This window comes from Bidens hawaiensis, unplaced genomic scaffold, assembly GCF_021521415.1.
Source record: "Bidens hawaiensis isolate Kalapana, Puna unplaced genomic scaffold, B.hawaiensis_p1.1 tig00047400_1, whole genome shotgun sequence".
Lineage (NCBI taxonomy): Eukaryota > Viridiplantae > Streptophyta > Magnoliopsida > Asterales > Asteraceae > Bidens > Bidens hawaiensis.
Genome location: NW_027498460.1, coordinates 4602 through 20912, shown reverse-complemented (window position 1 = coordinate 20912; position 16311 = coordinate 4602). Strand labels below are relative to the sequence as shown.

The 16311-nt window shown below is 38.3% G+C and overlaps 1 pseudogene; it reads left to right on the top strand.

Moving 5' to 3' along the window:
* The first annotated feature begins 6746 nt into the window (after window positions 1-6746).
* Window positions 6747-15312, top strand: LOC143596949 (uncharacterized; annotated as a pseudogene).
* Window positions 15313-16311: the final 999 nt, after the last annotated feature.

Sequence of the window (16311 nt, the reverse complement as noted above, 5' to 3'; positions counted from 1 at the left end):
GGTTAATTTGTTATTCTCATATGACTTGTTGCATCTACGTATTTTGTTATATATACTATATGTACAACTAAACTGGTGTGTTGCTCACTCAACATGTGTTGTTGACAAAATTCTATTTTAACGCATATGCAGGTTATCGTAGAAATTTAATGCAGGTTGGTGAAGACCTAGTGAAGAATTTAAGTTAGAAATACGATCAAGAATTTAATTTGTAATTGTTGTTTGTTTAATAAGTTGTATTTTGTACTTGAATTATTTGAAATTATTAAATAGATATTGAAACTTATATTGTGCATGATAGTAACCTTGAGAGCTGTGACAATCAGTTCGCGCCCCGACATTTCCGCCGTAGGTTGGGGTGTGACAGATGGGTTGAGCTTGGATTGGTTGAAGTTGATTTACTTGGGCTTGGTAAGTTTGATATTGAGCGGGTTGGGTTAGGTAGGATTGAATTTGGTTATGTGTGAGAGTCTTGGACATGCATTGCGATAATGGTTAGGGTCTTCACAATTGTAACAAGCTCTAATAGTTGAGGGTTCATGAGTAAACGATTGAGCATAAGGAAAGGGTTGGGTAAGAGGTGAGGTAAATGGTTGCATCATGAGTTGGTTGCGTTCATGGCATGTGGTAAAGAGGTGACCGAATCGATCGCAATGGGTGCATTGAAGACACTTGAGGTTAGGCGAATGGTGAAATTTACACGTATCACATAATGGGTGGGGTCCTGTGTAGGGCTTTTTGGTGGGTTGGGATTGCGATTGGGCCAAGACATAGTTTTGGGAATTGGACTTTCTTTTATTGTTGCGGTAGTGGGGAGAGTTGTTGCTGTTGTGCTTGAAGGATTCGGGCTTAGAAGACTCGGGTTTGGAAGATTCGGGTTGGGGTTCTTTGGTGGGCTTGGATGCAGGCTTATCATTGGGCTTCTTGGAATTCTTCCGCGTCAAGGTCTCGGCCTTAACGTGGTTTTCGGTGAGGGTACTGGCTAAGGTGATGGCATCATGGAGGGTCTGAGGGTCACGACTTAGGACGGAATCTCGGATTTGCATAGGCAAACCTGAGATGTACTTGTCTATTGAACGTTCAAGGGGAGTGACCATGTGGGGGATGAGAAGACTCAGTTCATGGAAACGATCGTTGTAGATGGTGTGATTACCACTTTCTTGTTTCAAATTCCAAAACTCCTCTTCCAACTTCCGAAGCTCATGTTTCGGGCAAAAATTCTTGAGCAAGAGTTTCTTGAGCTCATCCCATGGCAAGGGCATGGCAACCTCAGCGCTAAGCGTGCGCTTCTCACCGTTCCACCAATTGAGGGCATTCTTCTTGAGTACGCTAGAGGCGTAAGTGGTTTTCTTGTCCTCAGGACATTCACAGTGGAGGAAAACGCTCTCCATTTCTTCGAACCACTGGAGAAGAATAGTAGCACCATCGATACCGAAGTATTCGGGCGGGTTGACACTCTTGAATTGTTTGATGGAGCAAGAAATTGGGTTCGGAGTTGTGGATGATGTAGGAGCATTCATAGTTTGGAGTAGAGAGATGATTGTTGGGAGGGCTTCCACGATTCCCTTAGCGATGCAGGATGACATGCTACGACCCGAGTTGCTGGTGCGATGGTTACGGTTGATAAGGCGGAAGAAGACATGCTACAATGACGACACGTGAAAAAATTATTATGTTTTGAGAAAAAAAATTTGTATAACTACGTGAAATTTCGAGTTTTGTGAAAATTCATGAGAATACAAAATAAAATTTTAATAACCTTAAATTAGAGTATTGATGAAATTGAGAATTTGAGAAAATATTCGTTCTTAACAATTTAGAAAAATTTAAACAAAAATCTCATCGTTGATTTAAGAGTGTGATCGTCACATGACCACAGTTGATACAATGAGGGCAGCAGATTCGGGTACGTTTGGTGTGATATGTTTTGGCCTAATAAGTTCCACACCCTTACCGAACACTCCAGGAAGGCAACCAGGTCTCGCAGTTGATTGAGATTTATGCGCATTTGACTTCCTTAGGCTCGCAAGCCTTGGTGTCAAGGGTTCGGTAAACAAGTGCGTCCCTCTTGCAGTTCCTACATACCCGTCCCACGAATCATCCTCAAGGGGGGGGGGGGGTTTAAAAAGGCGGGATTTCTTAAGGAATTTCTCATTTAAAAAAAAAAAATCATCCTAAAGTTTTGAAAACAATTTTGAGAGTGAGGCATAGCCTCGGATTAAGTGTGTGCTTTTGTGTACAAGAATTATATTAAATCATTAAATAGTATTTAAGCTACGGCAATCAATAATATAATTCAGGGTGCAAACACGTAAAGGCATATCACGTATAAGGATCCTAAGCATGCTACTGGGCCGTTATATCTAACCACCTATCTTATAGCCTTCGGCTCTAATACCAATCTGCCGCACCCCGACCAAAGGCGGAACATGCCGGGGCGTAACGTATTGATTGGACAGTAGCTCAAAAGACACAAATTAAAGCGACAATAATTATTTAATTTCATTAACAATAAATACGTACATAAATTCAATAATTATAACAATTACATCATATTCTTGTATGTTGAATAATATCCTAAGGTCAACTATTGTCTTCTAACTTGAATAATATCAACTACTTGTACCTGTAATATGTATGAAAATAGAGTTTGTCAACACGAATGTTGGTGAGAATACATAAGTTTTAGTTTTTTTATATATATAGAAAAATCACAATTCATATGTAAATGATGAGTATTACAATTCTTATGAAAATGTAAACAGCTAAATAGATGTGAACCCGTTCTTATTGATCGAAATCAAAGTACTTGGGTAAATGTATGATCATACTATATGAGGATAGATGAGGATGAGATACCAACCACCAAACATAAAATAAACAATTGAGCACATAGAGCATTATCATAGAGCATGCAATAATCACACATGACATATATTGAATTGTGTTATAAATAGATAAGTAAATAAAAATGAGTAATTTAAATAGGCCATACATGCCACCCCACAAAATGTATAAAAGATAAAAAGGGGTATGTAAACTCACATTAGAAAAATAAGCAAAAGAAATGACACGTCAAGGCACAGAAGAAAGATCAAGCTCTCTGGGAAAATACTGACGAGATATCCTAATAAAGAAAAATTACGGAAGTTAAATATGAATTCTATCACGATCCTAAACTAGATAGAGGTTCGGGATTTATGATCGGGAGAGTTCTTTTGGAAATAAATCTGATTTAGACTTATTATCAATTTTTATTACTTTTATTTAACAACGGTTTATCATAAATAACATTATTTTAGTTATACAAAATTACATAAAGTAAATATTTATAAGACTTTGGATAAATCATATAAAGAGATTTGTTTAAAATAATTAGTTTAAGGTGAAAATACATTTAATGTTTATATATGTTCTTATTATTAATAAAGATTTCATTTTAAGATTAACATTGCGAATAATTGATAATAAATAATAACACCGGTATAAAATATGAAATTTTATAAAATACTTGTTAATTAACAAGATTTCATTAAACTATTTTTGTTTACAACTTCTTTTTAAATGTACATATTAACTTAAAACCCTTTTCGAATATTAAAACCTTAAATAATCTATTACACATATAAAAATATACATACATACATATATATATATATTGATGGCTTTTAACCTGAGTTCGAAAGAAAATATCGGTTTATATGTCGGTTTAATAAAATGAGTTTTTATTTGATATTTACTATTAACTATAATGATTTATAAACCTTCTAAAATAAATAAAACAATTAAAAGAAAATAGTTAAAAAAAGGGCTGGCAGGGACTCTAACCCGCGCCAGTGGGCGGCTTAGGAAGTTAAACGCACATCAGCAGCCTACTAGTCTAGGGTGGTATTTCGTTGAAGTGTTAGAATAAATATTTATAAACAGATTGCCCTAAACCCCCAAAATTTATAAGAACCCTAAACATTCAATCCGTTAATCCGATATGTTATTGGTTCATAATTGTTATGGTTTCTGCAATACTGATTAAAATGAGCAAAATGCACAAACTTAATACCTATAACATTGAAGGATTGAGGTTGAACTGGTTACAACAGCCGACGGCCTAACGGGATCTAGATGGAGATCTTGCAGGTCACGGTTACACAATTAACAGTGGGGGTTTGAACGATGATGGAATGAGGATGGTGTGTGTACATTTAATTTCATTTTAGACGAGTATATATAGGGATTAGGGACGAGTTTAGGTCGCGGTTCGTTAGGGTGTGAATGGCTGTCAATTAGTTGTCCATTAACACAATTAAGGTATGATTTGGACGCGTTTTTGATAACTTAACGTTTATACAAATTCAATTCCGTTGATTATACCGAGTCTTGCGAAACAAGAAAGAAAATGGTGGGGGGGGGGGGGCTGCTCGACGGGAAGAAGGAGAAAGGAGAAAAAGAAAAAACAATAACTTTTAAACATATTGAACTTTGGTCCCTGGTCTATAGGTGTGGATGGATTCAAAAGTGGTATTAAGTTAGTTAGGGGGTATTATTGCATATAGTTCATAGTTATTATCAGTAAATAAACGAAATATATGTACTTAAACGAATGCGGGAATTTATTTAGTAACGAACGTTCGAATAAAAAATGAGTCAAAAGAACAATAAACGGGTCGGGTTTCGGATTTGAAAAATAACAAATGTTACATCGATTACCTCGAAGTACGTGCCCAAATTCCTCATAAACCGTGCCAAAATACCGACGTTTTCTCGATATTCGTGCCACATACCAACAACGTTCCAACGACCCGCCTCGTATAGCGTGCCGACGTGAGAAGAAGTGTTGGTGTCTCGATTTGTGTGCGAAGAAAAGGTGACGAGACAAAAGGGTTGATTAAGAAGATAAAGAAGTCAAAGCGGCTTTGAAGTGCTGCTCGATTGTGTAGGGTTTTCATAAGCCGACCAAGGTAAGCATGATGCTCGAATTAAATAATAATAACAAATTGAAACGGCTTAAAACCCTAAGTCGAGGTTATACTCGATACCTCGATAGATAAAAGAAAATATATAAAAGAATACTTTTTAGAGAAAAGTAGGGTTTTAAAGAAAAGTAAATTAAGATTATCTAAAGGTTATATTATAAAAGAAAAGAAAAGAAAAATAAGTTAAAAGAAAGACTTTTAATTTATAAAAGAATACTTTTTAACTAAGGTTTTAAAGTAAAGAAAAATATAATCTAGGTAAAGATTATAAAAAGACTAAAGGTCTTAAGCCGGATTGTATATCCGACTAACAAAAAGTTATACTCGTACTATAGGTGTGACAGTGTATTGAAGCTGATCCAAATAAAAAAGGTGAATACACCCCAAACTTTACAAACTTGTTTAAAACGAGTCAAATGAATTAAATGGTTTACATGGGACTACGTGTCACTAAAACGTTATAAACAAAAGTAAAAGCGCTAGCCCTCAGGCTGTCGTTTACATTTGTCTGGATCCTTACATATGTGGTATACGCGGTGGGCACACTGCACCACACCCGGTCATACTACGCTTTCCTGCGGGGAGCATGACCATGTGTATACGAATGGTACTTAACTAAGTCGAACGCTGTGTTTTTGCTGGGGTATTTAGTGTAGAGACTTGAGTTTATAATTGTGTTGTTTTATTGCTTGACTATTCCTAGGCCACGATGGGCCGAGCATAACTATGTTCGAGGGGTAATCAAGTAAAAGAAAATATTTTAGCGTCAGCATATTCACCAGCATGTGTTGCTGACGTATTTTCTAAACATTTTGCAGGTAATCAATAATAGAGGCTTGGGATGACAAAGTGCATAAGATATCCGATGGCTCTGATATTTTTGCTAAAACTATAACTTATAAATGGTGGTTTGTAAATAAACAAGTAATCTTAAACACTAAATGAGAACTTTTAATCCCGTCTTTTGATAATGTAAATATTATATTTTTAATCCACATGTTTTTAAAGACTTCCGCTTTTAATACGTTAACTCTGATGTGTTTACAAATATGGCACCAACATAAGTGTCGCACGCCTAGGCCGTGGTCTGGGGTGTGACAAGTGTTGGTATCAGAGCCAATGATCTTAGCGAATTAGGTATTAAGTAAAAATATCTAAGCTTCGATCCAAGTATAAGAAAAATGTTCTATTACTTGGTTAAATTTAAAATAGGGATAAGATAGGCTGGTAAACCTTTTCTATCCCTCCCCTATCTAAACCACCCAATCTATAGATGTCGTTCAAGAAGATCATGGATGGTTTTATGCGAGATGCACGAAGAGCTGGAATACCTGAACCCCTACCAAAAGATAACATGAGTGAGGATACTATGAGTCTTTCTTCAACCAAGACCAATTAATTTATCCGATCAATTTATCCGATAGTCCACCAATGCAAAGGAACGATCGTCCAAGACATTCAAGCTACAACCCATCAAGCATACCGATGTACCACCCATCCGAGGTCCCAACATATCATCCATCTGAGATCCTAACGTACCAACCATCCGAAGTTCCAACATATCAACCGCAAAATCCTCATCCATCGTACGCTTTCCTCTCCAACTGACCAATCAAAAAGGAACCTATGTCCGACTGGATGCAATGCCACTCCGACCAACGAAGATGGCACACCGGAACCTCTGCTTTTGACTCTGTTGACTCTCACCCCAATAACTACGAAGGACCTTCCCGAAAGCCAATAATGAGAGTCATGATGCCGTATGAGAGTTTTTGAATGCCCCCGATAGTTAAGGAAACTGCCCAGTTGATGGAAGAAGAAGATCCTGAAGAAGAGGAAGACCCAGAGGAAGAAGAGGACCCTGAGGAGGAAAACCCCAATGAAGTGACAACACCAGTGGAAGAACCGTCCGACTGTGACTGCCCGCCTAGACAAGGTTGTGTGCAACCGCTCTTCTAATGAAGTAACAATGTTGAAGCTTCTCGAAAAGAAGCAGAAAAAACAAAAGATAAAGAAAAACAACAAGAGAAAGAACAAGAAGAGAGAATACCCGACAAATACATGAATCAAATACAACAAATGATAAAAGAAGAAGTTAGGGTAGAATCACAAGCTAGAACTTAGTTTAGGCAATCTAAGCACTCTCAATCTGTTGAACCCTCTCGTAAATCGGTCAAATCCCGACCTAAACCGTCCCACGTTAAAGAGAGTGTTCACGAATCCAATGCTGATGCTGATGTCAAGCAAAAGTTCAAGAAAATGAAAATCGATAGTTGCTCGTTCAAAGATTTCAAGTATTTTGGACCGAAGGAGTTCTATGGCGACAAAGGCACCATTACGACTGTAAGATGGCTCGAGGAAATGTAGTCAATCGTGATTATAAGCAAGTGATCTGATCAAGAAAAGATACATTACTCTGCCCAAATGTTCAAGGGCGAAGCGTTAGAATGGTGGAACACGTTGATTTTGAGCAAAGATCGACAAGTGTTGTACAATCTGTCATGGGAAGAGTTCAAGGAGATGATGATGGCAAAGTTTTGTACGATGCATGAAACCGACCAGATCCAAACTAAATTTCTTAATCATACGGTCATAGGAACAAATATGCGTGAATATAATACCAAATTTCACGAGTACTGCTGACTCATTCCTCAGTTGGTTAACCCTGAGTCCAGCAAAGTAACCAAATACATATGGAGATTGCCGCGTGAAATCCGCGACATGGTGAGGTCACACCTCCCACAAACTGCCGACTCCACGATGGAGTTAGCTGGATATTTCATGGGTGGCCTTGTCCGCAATGTAGAGGAAGACAAGAAGGTCGTGACGACCAACGACCAAAGAACGACTGGATGAAGTGCCCGATTCAAGGGCGAAAGCGTAAAACAACACCGAACTGGATTCAATTCTAATTCCACACAATGCAAGACGTGCAAAAAGTACCACAAAGGTCAATGTCGTTTTGCTCCGTCTTCAACTGAAACTATTTGTGATTCATGTCACATACCCGGCCATGCCGCTGCTGATTGCTGAAAAAAGACGATGACTTGTTTCAACTGCAAGGAAATGAGGCATTTAAGCTTTGAGTGCCCAAAGAACAAACCCGCGACCGGTGGTGCAGGTGGAAGTGGTCAAGCCCTGAAAGGCAATGCAAGAGTCTTCATGCTCGATGCCCGAAAAGCGGCCGACATACCGGAAACCATTACCGGTACGTTCTTAGTTAACGATACATATGCTAGGGTTTTATTCGATTCGGGTGCCAACTTAAGTTTTATAGATTATAGCTTTTGTAGTCTATTAAACGAACCCTTAACAAAACTAAATAAAACTCTAAACGTCGAGACCGCTAGCGGTGAAATCGTCAAAATCTTCGAAGCTTTAGAAAACGGAAAAATCTTGTTAGCTTGTTATGTTCTGCCCATACAATTGCTACCAATGACTCTTGCTGGTTTTGACATTGTACTTTGTACGGATTGGTTATCCGACAACCATGCTCGTATCATTTGCAATACTAAAACCGTCAAACTTCGAGCCCCTGATAAACGAACCATTCGAATTGAATGGGACAAAGATGTTGGCCAAGTTAGCATAATTTCTATGATTAGGGCTAACAAATGTTTGAATCAAGGATGCTTAGCATTCATGGCCTACGTCACCAAAGAATCAAACCGAAGGAGATAAAGGACGTACCTATTTTCTCTGATTTTGCCGATGTTTTTCTTGACAAACTTCCTGGAATCCCTCCCGATCGTGAAGTAGAGTTTAGAATCGATCTTATCCCCTGTACTGTTTCGATTGCTAAAGCTCCGTATCGTCTAGATCCAACCGAAATGAAAGAATTGAAGAAACAACTAGACATACTACTTGAGAAGGGTTTCATCCAACCGAGTTCATCACCGTGGGGAGCGCCAATCTTATTTGTCAAGAAGAAAGATGGATCCATGCGCATGTATATCGACTACCGAGCTCTAAACAAAGTTACCATGAAGAATCGATATCCACTTCATCGAATCGACAATCTGTTTGTCCAACTCCAAGGTGTGAGCCATTTCTCAAAAATCGACCTTCATTCTGGTTACCATCAACTCAAAGTCCAATCCAAGGATATTCCGAAAACCGCGTTCCAAACAAGGTATGGCCACTATGAATTCACGGTTATGCCGTTTGGTCTCACTAATGCGCCATCCGCGTTCATGGATATGATGAATCGAATGTGTAAGCCTTACTTGGATAAATTTGTTATCGTATTCATCGACGAAATACTTATTTATTAAAAGTCTAAGGTTGATCATGAAAACCATCTTCGAACTTTACTTGAAATACTAAGAACCGAGAAGTTGTACGCCAAGTTCTAGAAATGCGAGTTCTGGTTGCATGAAGTGCAATTTCTTGGACGTATCATAAACGTAAATGATATTCAAGTGGACCCCGCTAAGATTGAAGCTATCTCAAAGTGGGAGATCCCAAAGTCGCCAACCAAGATCCGAAGTTTCTTAGGCTTGGCCGGCTACTATGGTAGTTTCATCGAAAACTTTTCTCGTATATTCGTTCCCCTAACTTCTTTGACTCGCAAAAATATCAAGAATGAACGGGGGACTAAACAACAAGTGGCGTTCGATATACTTAAACAAAAGCTTACCCAAGTCCCTATACTGGCCTTGCCAGAAGGTACTGAGGACTTTATTGTCTTTAGTGACGCGTCTCACTCCAGTTTGGGATGCGTACTAATGCAATGAAAGAAAGTGATCGCTTGTGCCTCTCGTCAACTCAAGGTACACGGAAAGAACTACATAACTCACAATCTAGAGTTAGGCGCCATAATCTTTGCACTAAAGATATGGAGGCACTATCTCTATGGAGTAAGATTTATCGTGTATACCGATCATAAAAGTCTGAAACACATATTCGATCAAAAAGAACTCAACATGCGTCAACGGCGCTGGATGGAAACTCTGAATGACTACGACTGTGAGATCATCTATCACGAAGGTAAAGCCAACGTTGTGGCCGACGCCTTGAGTCGTAAGGAACATGGAAAGCCACGAAGAGTCCGAGAGTTAAGACTAGAACTTCAAGTAGACCTTCTCGAACAGATCAAATCCGCTCAACTCCAAGCTATAAATGAAAACAAGATCTCCGACAAAAAACGTGACGACACCATTGACTCACTAGTCAAGGGTGACGATGGTATACTTAGAATGGGAAACCGGATTTGGGTACCAATCGTTGGGGACTTGCGTGAAAAGATAATGAACAAAGCTCACAAGTCCAAGTACATGATGCACCCCGGTAGTGACAGAATGTACCAAAATCTCAAACCGAACTACTGGTGGAATGAGATGAAAAAGGACAACGCTTCGCATGTTGCGAAATATCTAACATGTTTGAAAGTCAATGTTGAACACCAAAAGCCATCGGGATTGCTTCAGCAACCCGAACTTCCCGTTTGGAAGTGGGAGTTAATAACCATGGATTTCATCACTAAACTCCCGAAGATGACTCGTCAACATAATGCCATTTGGGTTATCATGGATAGGTTAACAAAATCCGCCCATTTAATACCCATCAACGAGTTATACTCAATGGATAGATTAGCGCGTATCTATGTGAACAACATCGTTGCTTTGCATGGAGTACCGCTGTCTATTATTTCTGATCGAGACAGTCGTTTTACGTCTCACTTTTGGAAAAGCTTCCAACAAGCGTTAGGTACAAAGTTAAACCTTAGCACCGCCTATCATCCACAAACTGATGGGCAAAGTGAAAGGACAATTCAAACGTTGGAAGATATGCTCCGTGTTTGTGTGATAGACTTAGGTGGAAGTTGGGACGACCACTTACCCCTAACGGAATTCTCGTATAACAATAGCTATCACACGAGTATTCTAACCGCACCATTCGAGGCATTATATGGTCGAAAGTGTAGAACGCCCGTGTGCTGGTCTAAAACAAGAGATAATCAATTGTTTGGACCCGAGATAGTCCAAGAAACAACCGACAAAATCTTACAAATCCGAGAACGACTTAAGACGGCCCGAGATCGTCAACGTCGGTGACAAAGTGTTATTAAAAGTCTCGCCGTGGAAAGGCGTAGTTCGCTTCGGTATGAAAGGAAAACTTAGCCCTCGATTCATAGGACCGTTTGAAATACTCGAGCGAATTGGGACTGTTGCATATCGCCTGCGACTACCCGAAGAAATGCAACGGATACACGATGTATTCCATGTCTCAATTCTGCGTAAATGTTTAACCGATGAATCTTTGGCGATGCCATTAAAAGATGTTGAAATAAATGAGAACTTAAAATTCGTTGAAAGACCAATTCAAATCGAAGATTCAAAAACAAAGAAATTGAAAAGACCAATTCGTATCGTGAAGGGCTTTGTTAAGAGTCCAAGAAAAGTGGTCCATGGCGGCGCGCGATCGTCGTGGAACCAACGTCATCGCGATACGCGATGACGTGGTCTGACAGGCCAAGACACGTGTCGCCACGCGTCACACGGTGGCACTATGTATCGCCACGTGTCGCCGCGTACGCCACATGACGCCACGTGGCAGCCCTAGTGGTGACTGCGCATGCCTACATCGCGATGGCATGATCGAAGGACCATCGTGTATTGCGATGGGTCCCCTGTCTTGCCTATAAATAACAACTTCGGGTGTTCTCATTTCTCACACCCAAATCTGCATACATTTCTCTCTCTAATATCTCTCTAAGATTCATAAAAGTGTATCCTCGATTACCTTTAAGTACGTGCCCAAATTCCTCGTAAACCGTGCCAAAATACCGACGTTTTCTCGATATTCGTGCCACATACCGATGTCGTTCTAACAAAGAAGGTGTTGCCATCCCAATGACCCGTCTCATAAAGCGTGCCGACGTGGGAAGAAGTGTTGGTGTCTCGATTTGCGTGCGAAGAAAAGGTGACGAGAAGAAAGGGTTAATCAAGAAGATAAAGAAGTCAAAGCGGCGTTGAGGTGCTGCTCGATTGTGTAGGGTTTTCATAACCCAACCAAGGTAGGCGTGATGCCCGAATAAAATAATAATAACATATTGAAAAAGCTTAAAACCCTAAGTCGAGGTTATACTCGATACCTCGATAAATAAAAGAAAATATAACTAAGAAAAGAAAAGAAATAATATAAATATATATAACTATGTGAATATATGATATAATTCTTTGTTATAGAAATATTATTTAAGTAATTGTGAATATTCTTAAATAATAAGAAAAGAATAGAATACGTTTCTTAGAGAAGAAGAAACGTATGACTTTAAAAAAAAGTAAAATAAGATTATCTAAAGGATATCTTATAAAAGAAAAGAAAAGGAAAATAAGTTAAAAGAAAGACTTTTAATTTATAAAAGAATACTTTTTAACTAAGGTTTTAAAGTAAAGAAAAATATAATCGAGGTAAAGATTATAGAAAGACTAAAGGTCTTAAGCCGGATTGTATATCTGACTAACAAAAAATTATACTCGTATTATAGGTGCTAGATAGCAAGGGAAAGACCCTCGGACAGTGTATTGAAGCTGATCCAAATAAAAAAGGTGAATACACCCCAAACTTTACAAACTTGTTTAAAACGAGTCAAATGAATTAAATGGTTTACATGGGACTACGTGTAACAAAAGTAAAAACGCTAGCCCTCAGGCTGTCGTGTACGTTTGTCTGGATCCTTACATATGTGGTATACGCGGTGGGCACACCGCACCACACCTAGTCATACTACGCTTTCCTGCGGGGAGCATGACCATGTGTATACGAATGGTACTTAACTAAGTCGAACGCTGCGGTGTTTGCTGCGGTATTTAGTGTAGAGACTTGAGTTTATAATTATGTTGTTTTAATGCTTGATTATTCCTAAGCCATGATGGGCCGAACATAACTATGTTCGAGGAGTAATAAAATAAAAGAAAATATTTTAGCGTCAACATATTCACCAGCATGTGTTGCTGACGTATTTTCTAAACATTTTGCAGGTAATCAAGAATAGAGGCTTGGGATGACGAAGTGCATAAGATATCCGATGTCTCGGATCTTTTTGTTAAAACTATAACATATAAATGGTGGTTTGTAAATAAACAAGTAATCTTAAACACTAAATGGGAACTTTTAATCCCGTCTTTTGATAATGTAAATATTATATTTTTAATCCACATGTTTTTAAAGACGCCCGCTTTTAATACGTTAACTCTGATATGTTTACAAATGTGGTACCAACATAAGTGTCGCACGCCTAGGCCGTGGTATGGGGTGTGACACATAATATATTTGAACCGGTTACGAACTGTTCTATTGGGTACGGTATGGAAACTAAGCAAAACTAATAAAGCTACACCTTTGAGACGACCCAAAGTTCATGTAAAGACTAGACAGGTCCAGACTATGGGTGTTCTTCGGGTTCGTTTTTCGAGTTGGGTTCTTCGGGTTTCAAAATTTTAATTCTTGACCCAAAACCCAACCCAGATCTCTCATGGGTTTTTTGGGTTTGGGTAATTCGGGTTGGGTTAATCGGGTTTCGAGTATCCTAGATAAAAACTCACACGAAACCAGAGTTTTTTTTCTTCAAAAAAAGTACAACGCTAAAGTTAAAACAATATATTCTTCTTTGTTTATAACACAAATAATCAAATAATAAACCAACCTAACTTGATAAAACAATATATTCTTCTTTGTTTATAACACAAATAATCAAAGAAAAGTAAAACTAACTCGAACTATAATCGTATTCAATCGTGCGTGATTTGGTTGTTCGATTACGATTGCTATTAGTAATAAATGAAAAACATAAATTAATAGCAAGAAATCGATCCATAATAGTTATAATGACAAAAGTCGATAGAACCAGATTTTGATAATTTTAGTGGCCAAAACTTAGCCTATTATACATAAAAAATATATATAATTTCAAAATTAAAAGTTTATTCGGGTTGACCAAAATCTTATAAACCAAACCGAATTACTTTGGTTCGGTTTAGTCTTTTCTCGGGTTCGGGTTATTCGAGTCGGGTTAGCTCAGGTTCATGTATGGGTTTTTTCGGGTTGAGTTTCGAGTAAAAGTAACAGCCGTAGTCCAGACCGGTTGATTAGCTAGCTTAGCATAAGTGGATCTGAATATTGGACCCGTTAAAAATGGTATGGAAATATAATAATTATTATTACACCGCAGCAAACCCCAAATCTCCCTTGAACACCACTCTTGTTGTAAAAAGGAACCCTAGATATTCAGCAGTAACCAAATTCGAAATGTCCGACAACTTGCCTGTTGAAATCCAAGAAGCAACATCTACTTGTGAGGTATAATCACCGATACATTTGTATATGTTTCAATTGCTGATGACGATACCTTCCCCAGTCATAGAGTTTCCATTACTCATCCCCCATTGGTTAACATGCTTCAATCTCCTGCTATAATTGACCGCTCTCACGGTCTGTTGTGTTTGTACAGCTGTGATTGCCTGTTCGAAAAGACATAGCTGTTCTTTGGAATGTTTCAATCAGAAAAGCCGTTGCTGTTGTTGTGCCTAATGTGGCAGATGTCAAAGAACGGATGTACTCAACCGTTCTAGGGTTTGGGGTTTGCCGTGAGACTACTGACCCTAAGATTGTCAAAATTAAACATATTAACAGTGTCCAGGACATGGAAAGTGTAACTTGCATCCCATGGCAGGTTGAGGTTTTTACATTGAGCACAGGGGCCTGGAGAAGTCCATATGGAAATCTGCCTCGTAAACCAATTCAATTTGGCTATAGACAAGCCGTAAATGGGTTTTATTATTGGCTTGCTACAGATACGAGTACTATAGATGGTGAACTTGAGTCCTACAATTTGATTATGTCCTTTGATATAACAAGTGAAGAATTTAGAGAAATATACCTCCCAGATAATTTACTATACTACCGGTCTATGTGCAATCTGTCCATCTCTAATATATGGGAGTCTCTTGTTGTGCTTGAATGTGATGAGAATGAGGGTGTTTATGTTGTATGGATAATGAAGGATAGTGTACCAGAGTCATTTACAAAGCTATTCACTATTGACGTACCGGGTGCAACAATACTTCGCGTACTGGAATTTAGGAAGAGTGGTGAACCTGTAATTGAGATTGCAGAAGATCACAGTGACCCGTTTGATGATTCATCATCTCTTGTCGTTTATGAACCCAATTCAAAGCACGTCGGTAATCTTGATTTTAGTGGAACGGGTTCATTTTATGTGAATGCCTACGAGGAAACATTACTTTTGCTTGATCATCCAGATTTTATTGTTTATGACAAAGGTAAACGCTACATTGCAAAGAAGAGAAGTCTTTTGAAGCGTACACGTAGACACAAGGTATGAACCAATAGCATGGAAACACTTTTGGTGCTTTAGTTAGTATATTTGAGAAGTTTGGTGCCACAAAGTAGTTAATATAGGTTTTTTGTATATAAGATATATTTGTAGAATGAGGTTATGAATTAGATCTTTGGTAGCATGGCCTTGTGGTTTTCGTTAAGTTAGTTTGTGGTCATGTGGTGGCCACCATGGTTTGAATCTGCTTCTACACATGAAAAATATTATTATTTTTTGCACTGCACACATTATTATATATATCAAATTACAAGTTTTGTTATACACTCATAGTTACTGTTTATTTCAAAATTGGCTTTGCCTACCTAAGCATCGTGCATAGATGATTGTAACAAGAGGTTTGGGTTTTACGTGCTACACCTGCTACGTGGTGTCCTCATCTATTCCAACATATACACCACACATACCTTTTTTTAATCTTCCTTTTCCTTGCCACTGCCATCTTCATCACCGGAGACTGAATGCCACAAGTCTAACTCCACACCTCTCTCGCTTCCGTTTTGAAGTAAAGATCAAGAAATTCTAATTTGCCCATGTAAGAATCTCTATTGTTCGATTTCACACTTGATTTCTCTGAGGGCAACGTTTTTTTAGGGCCCTGTTTATGCCATTAACGAAGGGATGAAGTTGTCGACGGATGCAAAAAAACAGGCTCCTTTTCTTCAACATTTTCGAACTCTGAGTTCAATTATGATAGTTTAAACTAATGAATATGCAGTTTTGTTGTTATAAGTTGTTTTATTATATCGGGTGTTAATGGGATTAGGATTATATTGCTTAAATTCCATGTTTGTATTCTATTGAGCCTTAGTTGTTTGAAATTAGAATATACATTCTATCTGTTTTTGTGTGATTTTGAAAAACGAACGAAACTAAAAAAGAACAAAGCTATGTGTGATTTTACAATAAATTTTTTAAGAAGAGGTGAATGGGATATTGGGATGTTAGTTTTTAAGGTATTATTATAGTTGAATGTCGAAA